A 14207-nucleotide genomic window follows, 5' to 3' on the forward strand; every position below is an offset into this window, starting at 1 on the left:
AAGGGATTGCTTGAAACATATGGATTTCAAGTTTGATTTGGAGCAAAGGAAGATATATTTATCAATGAATAAAAGAATGAAAAATTCATATTTAGTGGGTTGCATGCAATCTACACTAGTAGGTTATGATTAGCATATTAGGAATGTATTGCTCTAGAGAAAGAGTTTCAAAATGTTGCATTCAACTGGTAATTTTCGCTTGTTAAGAATCCAAGAAAGACTGGAAAAAGATCCTACATTTTATTCATAAGTACGTTATAGAAGAGAGGTTGGGCCATCAACAATCACTGCAATGTCATGGATGAAAGACTCCTTTTCAAAGCATGGATAGTGTACGCCAAATAAAGACACAATACATATTGCATATAATTTATCAAGATGAGAAATATACAAATTATACAAAGAATATGCAGAAGGTGCTGAAGGAGATGGTAATTTTATTACATATTCATGTTTTACAAGGATATGGAAGAATGAGTTCAGCAATGTTCGTATTCCTAAGAAGACAAGGATGGGGGTTTGTAGTACATGTGATTTTCTCAAATAAAAAAGGGATAAATGTCAAGGGGAAGAAAGAGGAATGCATTCATAGCATTATTTTTAAAAATTGGATAGTTAACAACTATGAAAAAATATTTATTAATAGGCTTTTTTTATTTTATATGCAAATTCCATTGTCAAAGCACTTCAAGAGCATTGCATTCAACAAACAAGTGAAAGAAAAATATTGTATAAGAATCAAAAGAAGTGTTATGATAATCCAAATAAATATTTGGGTTTGATAATTTATGGTATGGACCAAAGGAAAACACTTCTTCCACATTTTTTCTGCACGCCAAAAAATTTATAGGAGAAAAAATTTATTCAGTTTAACTTGGTTGGTTGTATGGTCTTTAATGGGAAGATGTTGCCAAGGGTTTACTTCATAGGTCCAAATATTTATAATGATGCAAATCTGACTATAACTATAATCCATGATGTGGTTTCTTATTGGTCTGGTATTCTTCCTGAATATGTAATTAGACAACACAAATCGTGAAGACAAAAATCAAGTCATTTTTGGATATCTAAACATGCTTCTTGAATTGGGAATTTTTAAAAAGGTAAAGGTTGGTTTCCTTATTGTTGGGCACACTCATGACCATATTAATTAGATGTTTAGTCATTTTTTGGTAACATTGAGGAGGAAGGATGTTGGGAGCCTACAATCATTAATTGAAGGTATTAATAAATCATACATTCTAGAGTCTGTTTTTCATGTGTTGGAAGAAACTATTGACATACGAAAGTAATCTTGGGATCACATGGTGAGAAGAAACGCATTGAACAACTTAATGACATTAACTTCCAACATCAATTTTCGTATAAAAACAAATAATGGGAAAACACTTATAGGGGCAAGAAGTATTCAACTGTTGCAGAATGATGGTCATCATCAAGTTTAGAATTTTTGAAGTTCATTCCAGATCATCCAATATTTGCATCAAAGGTATTGTTATTACAATCAATTGCTAAACTCTATAATGCACAAAGACATAAGAGAGAGATAAATTATTATGAATGCCACGAAGAAATTAAAAGATATATTAGAGATACATATGGGTACTTTGATGTTGCTGATTAAGTTTGGTGGGAGTCTTTTTTCAATAATCCAAGTGATATCATTTGAAGATCAAGAAATGAAGATACACTTTTGAAGACTACATTTATTTCGCCGCAAAATATGCCAAATGAATAGGAGGAAAGACACATTGTTAAACAACAACAATCTCAAGGCATTATTAATTCTCCACAGGTAGAGGAAAGAGAAATCAATATTGGTTCTAGAAGATCACATGCACAACGTGAAGGCATGGAACACCTTTACAGGGGTTTTGTGCAGGATGTTAAGGAGGGTTGCATGATAGCAGTATTAGCATATGGAGATCCACTTGGCTATCCATTTTGTGTTGTAAGGTTATAAAGGTTATTAAATAAAATGAAGATATTACAGTTGTTGAAGTACATTGGTATGCCACAAATACCTACCCATTCAATGGTGTGTACAAGCCAAAGATGGTAGTTGATAAACAAATTGGAAAAAAAGAGAAAAAGCAAAGGTATAAATATAGATCATCGCTGCATAGACCTCTTAAAATTGGAGGATGTTGACATACTTGTCTATGACTTCAATTTAAAAAAGAGAGGAACTCTTCGCTTTAGGACCATAGATATTTTGAAGAAGTCTTTACCAGAAGAAACAATGTTGAGATGGGATTCTGCTGAACCTAATCATAGATCTAGAAGACTTTTGAAACCTGAAATGGTGGGAATGCATGTTCACTTAGATGGGGATCTAGTTGATGAAAGAGAATAATATGGGTCATCTTCATCTGCATCAGTAATTCATATGAAGATGTAGATTTTAATGGCGTGCCATAACCTATGGGTGATTTTGAATAAATGTCTAAGACATTTTATGTAGATGATGTTTGCATGGTAACTTGAAATAAATATTTTGACTTCCATATGATCTTACATGAAGTTATGAGTCATTTATATGTTTGTTGGATTATATGTTTTAATTATGAAGAATTCATCTCTTTAGAATATCCACAATGCAATCACAGGGGCTTCACTCGGGGAGAAATATCATACTATGTGGGTTCATATTGGGGGATATATATTGAGGAAAAAATGACATAATATAATGGGGGATATATAGGGGCTAAAAAGTTTTTATATTGGAAAATATAAAAAAATGGAGCTTAAAGTTAATGAAAAAATATAAAGGGGTATAAAAAATGTTAATGAAAAAATGGATACCTACAATATTTAGTGAAAGTAGAGGTTTTTTAAATTGGGAAGTTGTATTGGGTTCATATTGGTATAGGGTTAAATAATGTGATTTTTAAAGGGATTTTCCAATATGTAGTCAAATTAAGAGTATTTTTTAATATACCACAAGCGCACATGATATGTTAGAGGTTCACTGAGTGAATCCCCCGTGAATGCAATAATGAATTACAAAAATAATGTATGTTATATTCAATCTATCAAAGTTGATATTTTGATTAAAAGTAAAGAAATATTAGAATTTAATGCTGATTTTTTAAATTATACAATGATATTCCCATGATATTATTTATTGTTATCATTTGGTATAAGATAGTTTTAAAAATGTTGAAATTTTAAGCCTCATGAAAATGGGAAACTTCGTTTTGATGGTTGTTTTATAGGTTTTTGTTGCAATAAGATAAGTTGTCTTAGGCTAAGATTTGAAAAGAGCTATAGTTTTAGCCTTTAAAATAAAAATTACTCTTCGAATAATGAATCTTTCATTTCCTTTTTCATTTTTAAAAATTGTTTTAGTCATATAATTTGTCCATAATTTCATGGTTGAAATATGTTAAAAACTTAAGGTTTTTAATTCCATGGTTCAAAATTTGTAAAAATCTTAAGGTTTTTCTAAGTTATGATATTTTATCTTTAATGCTATTGTTGAAAACAATTACAATTTTAGGGTATTTTAGAGTCAATATATTTTATATTTAACAACATGGATGCAAATTGTTGGAATTATAAGGATTTGAGACATGCTTTTTTATCTTTAACATCATGTTCGAGAATTATAGGAATTTTACAGTTTTTCAAAGTCTTGATATTTTATCTTTAATTTCAGTGCTAAAAAGTGTCAAAATTCTAACCCAATTTTTTTTTTTTTTTTGTTCCATCAGCTACGCTTATTGTTTTGAGGGTGTTTTTTCATCCGTTTTCCCAGAAATATGGTTTTTACTTCCATTTAAAAAAAAATTGAAAATTTAACCTAAAAAAAACATCGTTCTTGCATACACAATTTTCCTTTTTGGGTTGATTTTTCATGTTTTTGGGCTAGAGTTCTCATTTTGAGATAATATTTATAATTTGATCGGTAATTTTGTTACTTAACTAAGTCATTATTGATTTCATCTATAGTACAACGACATGTTTTTGTTAACATTATTTTTGTTTGATTGTAAACATGTTATTAAATTGAAATTTATTTTTATTCCCACATATGTAACAACAACAACAGTAGATGATCCCAATTGAGGACATAATTCTAATTCACATAGGCTAATTTATTCGGTAAATATGATTAATCTTTTTGAATAATAATTAATTTCTTTTTAAATATTAAAATTCATATTGAAATTTTTGAAACTATATAATTTGATAAATGATTTCATTTTGAAACCCAAAACACTAATCATAATCACCTTCAATTTGTTCATAATATCATGTTTAATACCTATTCATATTCAAAGTTCACTCAAACAATTTTTTAACTTTGGATTATTTAAATCGTAAAGGTTTGTATCCCCAATTTTTAATACCTAACAATGATTTAAATATCGCCTTCAGATGTATTTAGGGATATTCATCCAAAGAGGCTCAGTAGGTTAGATTGATATATAACCCAATTGAAAAGTTGATCGCATAGGATAGAATATTAAACAATTCCATCAAGTCACTCAAGCAAAATCTGGGGGAGAAATGGCGCGAGTATTAAGGATGTAACAACTGGAAAGGCCTGCTGGACCCCTTGGATGAGAATATGAGACAAGAGATTGTAAAATATGGCGATTTCATCCAGGCCACCTACAATTCTGTGGACTTCGATTCCAAGCCCAACAATATGGTTGTTGTAAATATGCCCAAAGCTCGTTGCTTTACAAAGCGGCGTTGAAGAGTTATGGTTATAATGTGATGTAGCATCTATGCCACTTCAAAAATCTTGTTTCCCGGGTGGTTAACATAGAGGTTTTTATCAGATGGATTAGATTGGGTGTCTAGACAATGCAACTCGGTGTGCTTTGTGGCCTTCCACAACGAAAAACAGGAGATCATTAGGCTAGGGAGGGGATATATTATTGTGATGTACAGAGGAAATGTGATGCCATTAGAATGAAAAGAAAATATAAATGACTTTCTCATGTGTTGGGTGTGGAGCCTGATTATCTTCCTTATTCATAGGTATCACCACATTGAACCCCATTCGTAATGTAGCGGCAACGCTGCTCGTAAAATGTATGCCACTATGGAGGTCCAGGAGGGGCGGCGACGATTATTTGGAGCCCCCCCTGGCAGGGGATTGGGGGTAGTGCCCCTGAGGCTAAAAACAGATGTAAAATTGCCTTGTAAAATATTTTAATTTTGTAGTCAATATGGGCTGTTCATTAGATGAAGATAGAGGCCTCCCTGACGAGGGATCGGGGGTAGCACCCACGAAGCTAAAAATAGATGTAAAATTGCCTTGTAAAATGTTAAAATTTCATAGTCAATCCAGGCCATTCATTAAGCGGAGATCGAGCCCCCCCCGGCGAGGGATCGGGGACAGCACCACCAAAGCTAAAAATAGATTTAAAATTTCCTTGTAAAATGTTGTAAGTTTGTAGTCAATCTGGGTCGTTCATTAGACATAGATCTAATGGTAGAAGTTATGTTTAATTTAGGGTTTTTTCCTTAGAAGGCAACCCCACGCTATATATGAGGGAATTGTATTGTGCCCATGTAGATCTGTATTGTGAGAGAGAAAGAGAGAGGATATTGTGTGAGAGCGAAGAGGGAATTACAACAGGTTTGTTGTAGGTTGTATCTCTTCAGTTTGTTGGATAATATAAAAGGAAGGATTGGTTGTTTCTCTATGGATGTAGCCCACATTGGGTTAACCACATATATCTGTGTCTCTCTTGTTTTATGCATTTTATGTGTTTATATTTCTGCAATATATTTTATGTGTTCCATTGCTCTATAATATATAATTTTCGAACAACTGGTATTAGAGCCGAAGGTCTGCTTGGCTGATAAACTCGCAGTAGAGAAGGGTTCCTGGTTTGAGTGGGAGCATTAGCAGAAGATGGTAGGTTTAGGGTCGAAAAATTTAACGGCCAAAACTACCAGCTATGGAAGATGCAAATGGAAGATTACTTGTATAAGAAATATCTATACCTACCATTGAGCAGAAAGACAAAGAAGCTGACGAGTATGAGAGACACAGAATGGGATATTCTCGACAGAACGGCACTTGGAACAATACCGTTGTGCCTCGTGGCGTCGGTAGCGTTTAATATTTCAAGGAAACGACAACAAAGGGTTTAATGTCGTCATTGGCCAAACTATATGAAAAACCCTCGGCTTCAAATAAGGTATTTCTTATGAAGCGTTTATTTAATATGAATATGTCAAAAGGTGGATCTGTTGTTGATCATTTAAATGAATTTAATATAGTTATCAGTTAGTTAAGTTCTGTAGGGGTAACTTTTGATGATGAAGTTAGGGCTCTGTTATTTCTATGCTCATTGCCATAAAGTTGAAATGGTTTAGTTATGGCCATTAATAACTCTATCCCTGGATATAGTACTTTAAAGTTTGATGATGTTGTTGGTGTAATCCTTAGCGAGGAATTTCAACGGAAAAGCTCCGGTGCGACATCAGGTAATGCTCTAACTGCAGAGACTAGGGGAAGAAAAATGGAAAGAGGAAAGAGCCCAATATATCACAGTAAGTCAAGGAAAGGCAGATCCAAGTCTAGATCGGAGATAGTGTGCTGGAAATGCGGGAAGAAAGGACACCTGAAGAAAGATTGCAAGTCTCATAAGGGAAAAGAGGGAGATGTGCAACAAGAAAAAAATCATGAAGCGAATGTGACAGGTGATGTGTTGCAAGATTCTTTGATGTGTTGCAAGATTCTTTGATTCTTTGATTCAGGTGTTTGGGTGGTAGATTCAAAGGCCTCATTCCATGCCACAACTGATAAGAAACATTTTCATGATTATGTTCAAGGAGATTTTGGACAGGTTCGATTGGGTGATGATAAACCCGATAAAATTATTGGAATGGGTACAGTTTTAATAAAACAATAGAATGGAAATAAATGGTTGTTGAAGGAGGTAAGGCATGTTCCATATCTGAAGAAAAATCTGATTTCAACAGGGCAGTTGGGAGGTGAAGGCTGGGTAACTACTTTTACAGATAAAACCTGGAAGGTCACTAAAGGATCCCTGGTAGTAGCAAAAGGAGAAAAGGTTAGTACATTGTATTTATGCAATGGTATTTCTAATTCTGTTAATGCTTTAACCTCTAAAGGAGAAGATACGACATTGTGGCATCATAGGCTTGGGCACATGAGTGAGAAGGGGATGTGGATTCTTCACTCAAGAAATTTGTTGCCAGATTTGAAGCACGTTGATTTAAAATTATGTGAGAATTGTGTTTATGGAAAACAGAAGAGAGTCAAATTCCTCAGAGTTGGGAAAGAAAAGAAGAGTGAAAAATTAGAGCTTGTGCATACAGATGTATGGGGACCTGCTCAGATATCATCTCTCGGTGGCTCCTGTTATTATATTACTTTTATTGATGATGCAACTAGAAAAACTTGGATTTATTGTATTCGAAATAAATCTGATGTATTGGATACTTTCAAGAAATGGAAAGCTTTGGTTGAAAATGAGACAGGAAAAAGGTTGAAGTGTCTCAGATCGGACAATGGAGGTGAATATTGCAGAAAAGAGTTTGATAGGTACTATTCAAAGAATGGAATTTGTAGAGAGAGGACAATTCCAGGAACACCACAAGAAAATGGTGTGTCAGAAAGGGTGAACAAGACAATCATGGAGCGTGCAAGATGCATGAGATTGCATGCAGGATTGCCTTTACAATTTTTGTTAGATGTTGTAGATGTCGTTGTTTATCTAATAAACAGAGGGCCTTCAAGTTCCTTGGATGGTGGTATTCCAGAGGAGACATGGACAGGTAAAAAGGTAAACTACTTATTTTTAAAGACTTTTGGTTGTGAAGCCTTTGTCCACATTAATAAAGAAAATAGAACAAAGCTTGAGGCAAAATCAAAGAAATGTACCTTTATTGGATATGGTGTTAATGATTTTGGTTATCGCTTTTATGATTATGAAAAACACAAAATCATTAGGAGTAGAGATCTCATATTCGATGAAAAGGTTTTGTATAAGGATCAGATGCAGGAAAAGAAACAGGAAAAACAAAAAAGAGAATACACAGTGCTTGATGAGATCACAGAAAAAGTGAAGGTGCCTGAAAATCATAATGATCAACAGCCTGAACAAATACATCAACCACAATAGAAACAAACACCTCAAACACCTGAAAGTGCTGTTAGAAGATCTACTAGGATAAGTAGACCCCTTGAACGATACTCTCCTTCATTATATTATGTATTGTTGATTGATTCTGGTGAACCAGAATGTTATGAAGAAGTAGTGCAAGTAGAAACCAAGAAGAAGTGGGAGCAAGCCATGAAAGAATAGATGGACTCCTTAGCACATAACTAGACTTGGGACTTAGTTAGGTTACTTGTAGGTAAAACAACATTGCAGAATAAATGGGTTTACAGGTTGAAGGAAGAACATGGGGGTAGAAAAAGGTATAAAGCTAGACTTGTGGTGAAGGGGTTTGTACAGAAAAAGGGTATAGACTTTGATGAGATATTTTCTCCTGTTGTTAAAATGACTTCAACCAGAACTATTTTAAGTCTAGTAGCAACTGATGATTTGCATCTTCAGCAGTAAAGACAACCTTTCTCCATGGGGATTTGGAGGAAGATATATATATATATATATATATATATATATATATATATATATATATATATATATATATGCAACAACCACAAGGATATGAGGTAAAAGGGAAGGAGAAACTAGTGTGCAGGTTGAAGAAGAGCTTGTATGGCTCAAAACAAGCTCCAAGTCAGTGGTATCTAAAATTTGACAGGTTTATGTCTAAACAAGCTTATACTAGATGTCACTCTAATCATTGTGTTTATCTCAAAAGGAAAAATGATGGCAGCTATATTATATTATTATTGTATGTTGATGACATGCTTGTTTCAGGTTCTAACATGCAGGAAATAAATATGCTCAAAAGAAAATTGGCAAACTCATTTGCAATGAAGGACTTGGGTGTTGCAAAACAAATCCTTGGTATGAGAATAACTAGAGACAAGAAGAATCGAAAATTAACATTGTCTCAGAGTGAGTACATAGAAAAAGTGTTGAAAATATTTAATATGAAAAATTCAAAACCAGTTAGTATACCTTTGGCTAGCCATTTCAAACTAAGTAAGGAGGTGTGTCCCAAGATTGAGGAAGAAATGACTTCTATGTCTAAAGTTCCATATGCATCAGCAGTTGGAAGCCTAATATATGCAATGGTCTACACAAGGCCTGATATTGCACATGCAGTGGGAGTTGTAAGCAGGTACATAAACAATCTAGAAAAAGAATATTGGATGGAAGTGAAGTGGATTCTCAAGTATTAGAGAGGTACCACAAATCAAGCATTATGCTTTGGTGGTTTAAACATTGCTCTATAGGTATATGTTGATGCAGATATGGCAGATGATAGAGATAATAGGAGGAGCACCACAGGGTATGTGTTTACTGTAGGTGGAACAACTGTTAGTTGGGTTTCAAAACTACAAAATGTTGTTGCACTCTCAACGATGGAAGCAAAGTATGTTGATGCTATAGAGGCTAGTAAATAAATGATTTGGATACAAAGGTTTCTAGATGAATTGGGTAAGAAGCAGGAGTTGGGCAGGTTATACAGTGACAACCAGATTGCCATACATCTTGCAAAGAATTCTGCATTTCATTCCAAGACTAAACATATACAACTCAAGTACCATTTCATACGGTCAGTGTTGGATGATGGACAGTTGAAGTTGGAAAAGATACACACTAGCCAGAATCCTGTAGATATGTTAACAAAAGTTGTAACCAGGGAGAAACTGAGATTATGCTTAATTTCAATTGGTTTTCAAGTATGAAGAATAAGATGAGAAACAACAAGGTCCAAAGTGGAGTCAATGTCTAGGAAATGAAGCAGCGGTGGAGTTGCTATAATCAGTCTCCAAGTGGGAGATTGTTGGGTGTGGAGTTTGATTATCTTCCTTATTCAGAGGTATCGCCGCATTGGACCCCATTTCGTAATGTGGCGGCAACGGTGCTCGTAAAATGTATGCCGCTAGGGGGGTCCAAGGGTGGGGTGACGGTGATTATTTGGAGGCCCCCCCTTGCGGGGGATCAGAGGAAGTGCCCCTGAAGCTAAAAATAGATGTAAAATTTCCATGTAAAATGTTGTAATTTCGTAGTCAATTTGGGCTGTTCGTTAGGCGGATATTGAGCCCCCCCTGTAGGGGATCGATGAAAATGCCCCCGAAGCTAAAAATAGATGTAAAATTTCCTTGCAAAATGTTGTAATTTCGTAGTCAATCTGGGTCGTTCATTAGGCAGAGATATGAGGGTAGAAGTTATGTTTAATTTAGAGTTTTTTTTCCCTAGAAGGCAACCCCTCTCTATATATGAGGGAATTGTATTGTGTCTATGTAGATCTCTATTCTGAGCGAGAAAGAGAGAGGAGATTGTGTGAGAGTGAAGAGAGAATTACAACAGATCTGTTGTAGGTCATATCTCTTTAGTTTGCTTGATAATATAAAAGGAAGGACTGGATGTTTCTCTGTGGACTAGCCCAAATTGGGTGAACCATGTATATCTGTGTCTCTCTTGTTTTATGTGTTTTCTGTATTTTATATTTCTGCAATACATTTTATGTGTTCCATTGATTTGTAATATATAATTTTCTAACATCACGCCCATCGTGACAAAGAGTAAAAGGAAAAGAAAATACCCTTTTGGGTGTTGTCTGGATCCTAAGGTGGAGAGTGGGTTTTGGATTCTTTTTACTACCAATAACCCCAAAGGCCATAACGCTTCAGGTCGGGCCGTGAATGAGTTTAGAAGATTTGTACAACTATACAGAGGTGAAGAAATCAGTATAACGATCACTCGCCATAGCTTGGCTGCAGCCTACCAGATTTTTCAAGTGGTAGATTCCGACAAGAAAACTCGTAATGTTAAAATTCCAGTGACCATGTTTTATTTTGGTGGGTCACATGTGGGTAACCATGTATGGGTTGATAAAATGGAGGAAATGGGATGCAAATTCCTGAGAAAAGTGAATGCCCACAATGTGATCACCATTGTTCTAGGATTGGTGCTCAGCGAGAGATGCATGCTGCAACAACAACACTAAAAAAATGTGGCAGTGTCGAAGATCATAGACATTATGGACAAGTTGCCATGGGCTTACTGTCATGTTGGAATGAAGCTTCGTGTGAACAACACAAATTCTCCATATCATAAACCAAATGCAAACATGAGTTGCTTGTCATGATCTTTTCGTTGTCCTTTGACGAGTTAAAAATTGACAGGTTGAAAGGGTCCGAGTTGCCAACCTCTTCACCTTGTATATCCCCTTCACCTCGTATAAGGCTCAAGTCTCGGAGGAAGAGACACCGATGAACAAGCACTCATTGAAAAAAATTGACTCTGCTTGGAAATGACATAATCCGAAAACTTAGTCAAACTTGTTGGACTCAGGAATTTCATTGTTAATATCTCATTAACCTAAGAATGCAAACTACTTTTCCAGTCCACCACACCTTCAAGAAACCAAAGTGTTATTTCCTCCTTTGCGCTCTCAACTGTGTCACTACCATGTATAACATTCCTTTCAACCTCTACAACAAAGTCACCTCTAATATTTTTAGTTCAACTGTTGCAGGATTTGTAGCTCTGATAATTTTCGTACCAGTTACAACAACACCTTTCCTCTCTTAGACCACAACTAGAATAGCGTTGGAAATTGTGTACTCTTCCAATCCAAGAAGAAAGGGCTTTGAAGACAAATCCTTGTAGTGTTTCTTTTCAAATGATCTCTCTACAACCACCATCTTCAAACTTTTCAAAATAAATCCCTTCTTCTCAAATCTCGATAGAATTTCTCCCACCAATCCACGTTGCATGCTGTCAGGCTTAATCATGATGAAGATGTGCTTCTTAAAGAATTTTTCAAGAGTTCAAACAACAAGCAAATACTAGGTTTCTTAACACGAACAAGGATACAATGACGTGCAATTATAATGCTACCTACCCTGATGCATAGTTAGAATCATACCTAACAACACTCACTAGCATAATTTTATGAATTAATCCACGACTTTGACAAATGTTGTGGGAAATTAGAATGAAATGACACCTAGAGAAGGGGAGTTTCCACATGGCATCATTCCCTTACGTGTCTAATGTAGGTAGTCTATATAAAATAAAAGAATGCGTCACTTTGTAGTACAATGTGGAAAATGCATACTATGCCAAGTTTGCTTTATGGTGGGTTTTGGAATGATTAAACCAAGAGTGGGGCACAAGCTAGCTTCTATTTTCAATGATAGTTGCATTTCACCATTGATAGCTAACTTCTCTCACTTCCCTTATGTTTTTGGCAGTTGACGTTGACCACAAATTTTCCAATTATGTGGCTTGCTTAACAAATAGATCATGGATAAAACTCTAAACTTCACCCATAGATCTAGTTAAAAAGATTATAATGCCAAGATTTGCATTGATCCAATAATAAGCATTAAAAGACCAGGATACAAAGTGTTACCATAACAAATATAACACTGTCAAGATTTAGACTAACTCAAGAAATAACAATACTCAGAGTTGTCAGTGCAATTACATGAGATAATCCAACCACTTCAATATCCAGGAACCATTATAATAGAACTGTATGATGCCAAATGTAGGATAGAATTTTGTGATTCCAAGTGTATTATGTGATCATACAAAGTAGCAATGAGAACCATCCAAATGTGATGCCAAGGAAAAATGATAAAAATTGAAATATAACATGCGTTTTGAGTTGTATTTAGGTTTAAAAATGCATCCAAGAAATTATCATTTCCGTAGCATATTTATAACATATGAATGTAATTTCAACCATCAAAGCAACAATTAAACTGATGAATAATGGAACTCTAGACGTCGATTGTAACACAGTGGGTAGTGATTTTAGCATGCAAATGTAAAGTTATATATGAGCAACACTCTTGCACCTTTGGGTTGAAAAATAACTATTTATCATATATAGTACATCCTTGAATTGAGAAATTTATTTTATATTTTCATTACACCTTTGGGTTTTAAGGATTCTTTCATAAACTTATTATTTTTTATTGAATTTAAAGAATTTAAATAATTATTATTTAAGCTAAATTATTTAAGAACCTTGATCATGACCCAAAACAATGAACCCTCTTGGTGATTTAGGTGGAATTGATAGTTTAAATACATTTAAGTGGTAAAAACTTAAGTACTACATGTGATTAGAGCGTAATATTATCTTTTAATTATATTAATGAAGAATTTATTCTGTTATTTAGTGGAATAGACTTCTCTTACTCATTAGGGGAGGGTCGCCAATACATGTGCGCCCTCCCCGCCACGTCAGTTTACCACGCGTCAACCCACATGGCTCCGGTACGACACCTGTCCACCGTGGAGCTGGCCGTGTGGGCTATCACCTCGCGTCATAAAACTCCTCCTTCGCGCCATTTGAAAGGTTGGTCTGGGCTCATTTCTGCGATGTTCCATTTTCCCTTTGTCTTTCTGCTCGGGGCCGGTTGTTGGGCGAAGCCCCCCGCCGAAGATGGCGCGGGACGGCCCTATAACCTGCGTGCATGGTGGTTTATTCGTGTGTTGGGGGAATGCTGTGTTCGGTTGATAGGGTTTGTGTACCTGCGCGCAGAGTCGTTTATTCGTGTGCTGGTGCGAAGGTTTGATGGAGTTTCAGGGTTTCTGGCTGGGACAGCGGTTCTGCTTTTCTTGTGCTTTTCCGCCTGGATTTCTTGGTCGTTCTGGAATGCAAGTTGTTTAACATGGAATGCCGGTTGTTTAGCATTTCTCTGGTGGTGGTCTTATTCGGCGATTTTGTTGTTTGGGGAGGAGTCGGTCGCCATTCTACTGAGCTTGAGGTAACATAGGATTTTTCTGTTTTGCGCTGCTGTTTTTGTTGTTTTTCTGATCTCTAATGGCTTTTTTCTTCCTGTTGCAGGTGTGGAAAAGGACGTTGCAGGTGTGGAGAAGGTCTGGCGAGCTGTGGGGAAGGTGGGGGAGGTCGGCGACCATCCATGGCCTGTAACCGGTAGGATTTTTAATCCTACCAGCTATTACTCTGTGTTTTTCAACACAAGCATCTCTAACAGGATATTTTGTGAACTTTCTATGGCATTTTATGGCATTATTTTGAGCATTTTTTTTAGGGTTTAGGGTTTTAGGCATTCTATGGCATTCTGTTTTTGTTGTTTT

The 14207-nt window shown here is 35.5% G+C and overlaps 1 pseudogene; it reads right to left on the bottom strand.

Annotated features, from left to right (window-relative positions):
* Positions 1–11465: 11465 nt before the first annotated feature.
* Positions 11466–11881, bottom strand: LOC149217264 (nucleoside diphosphate kinase 1 pseudogene; annotated as a pseudogene).
* Positions 11882–14207: the final 2326 nt, after the last annotated feature.

The sequence above is a fragment of the Pinus tabuliformis genome, chromosome 1_1, assembly GCF_031772625.1.
Source record: "Pinus tabuliformis cultivar Carrire ecotype Pingquan chromosome 1_1, CPIR1, whole genome shotgun sequence".
Classification (NCBI taxonomy): Eukaryota; Viridiplantae; Streptophyta; class Pinopsida; order Pinales; family Pinaceae; genus Pinus; species Pinus tabuliformis.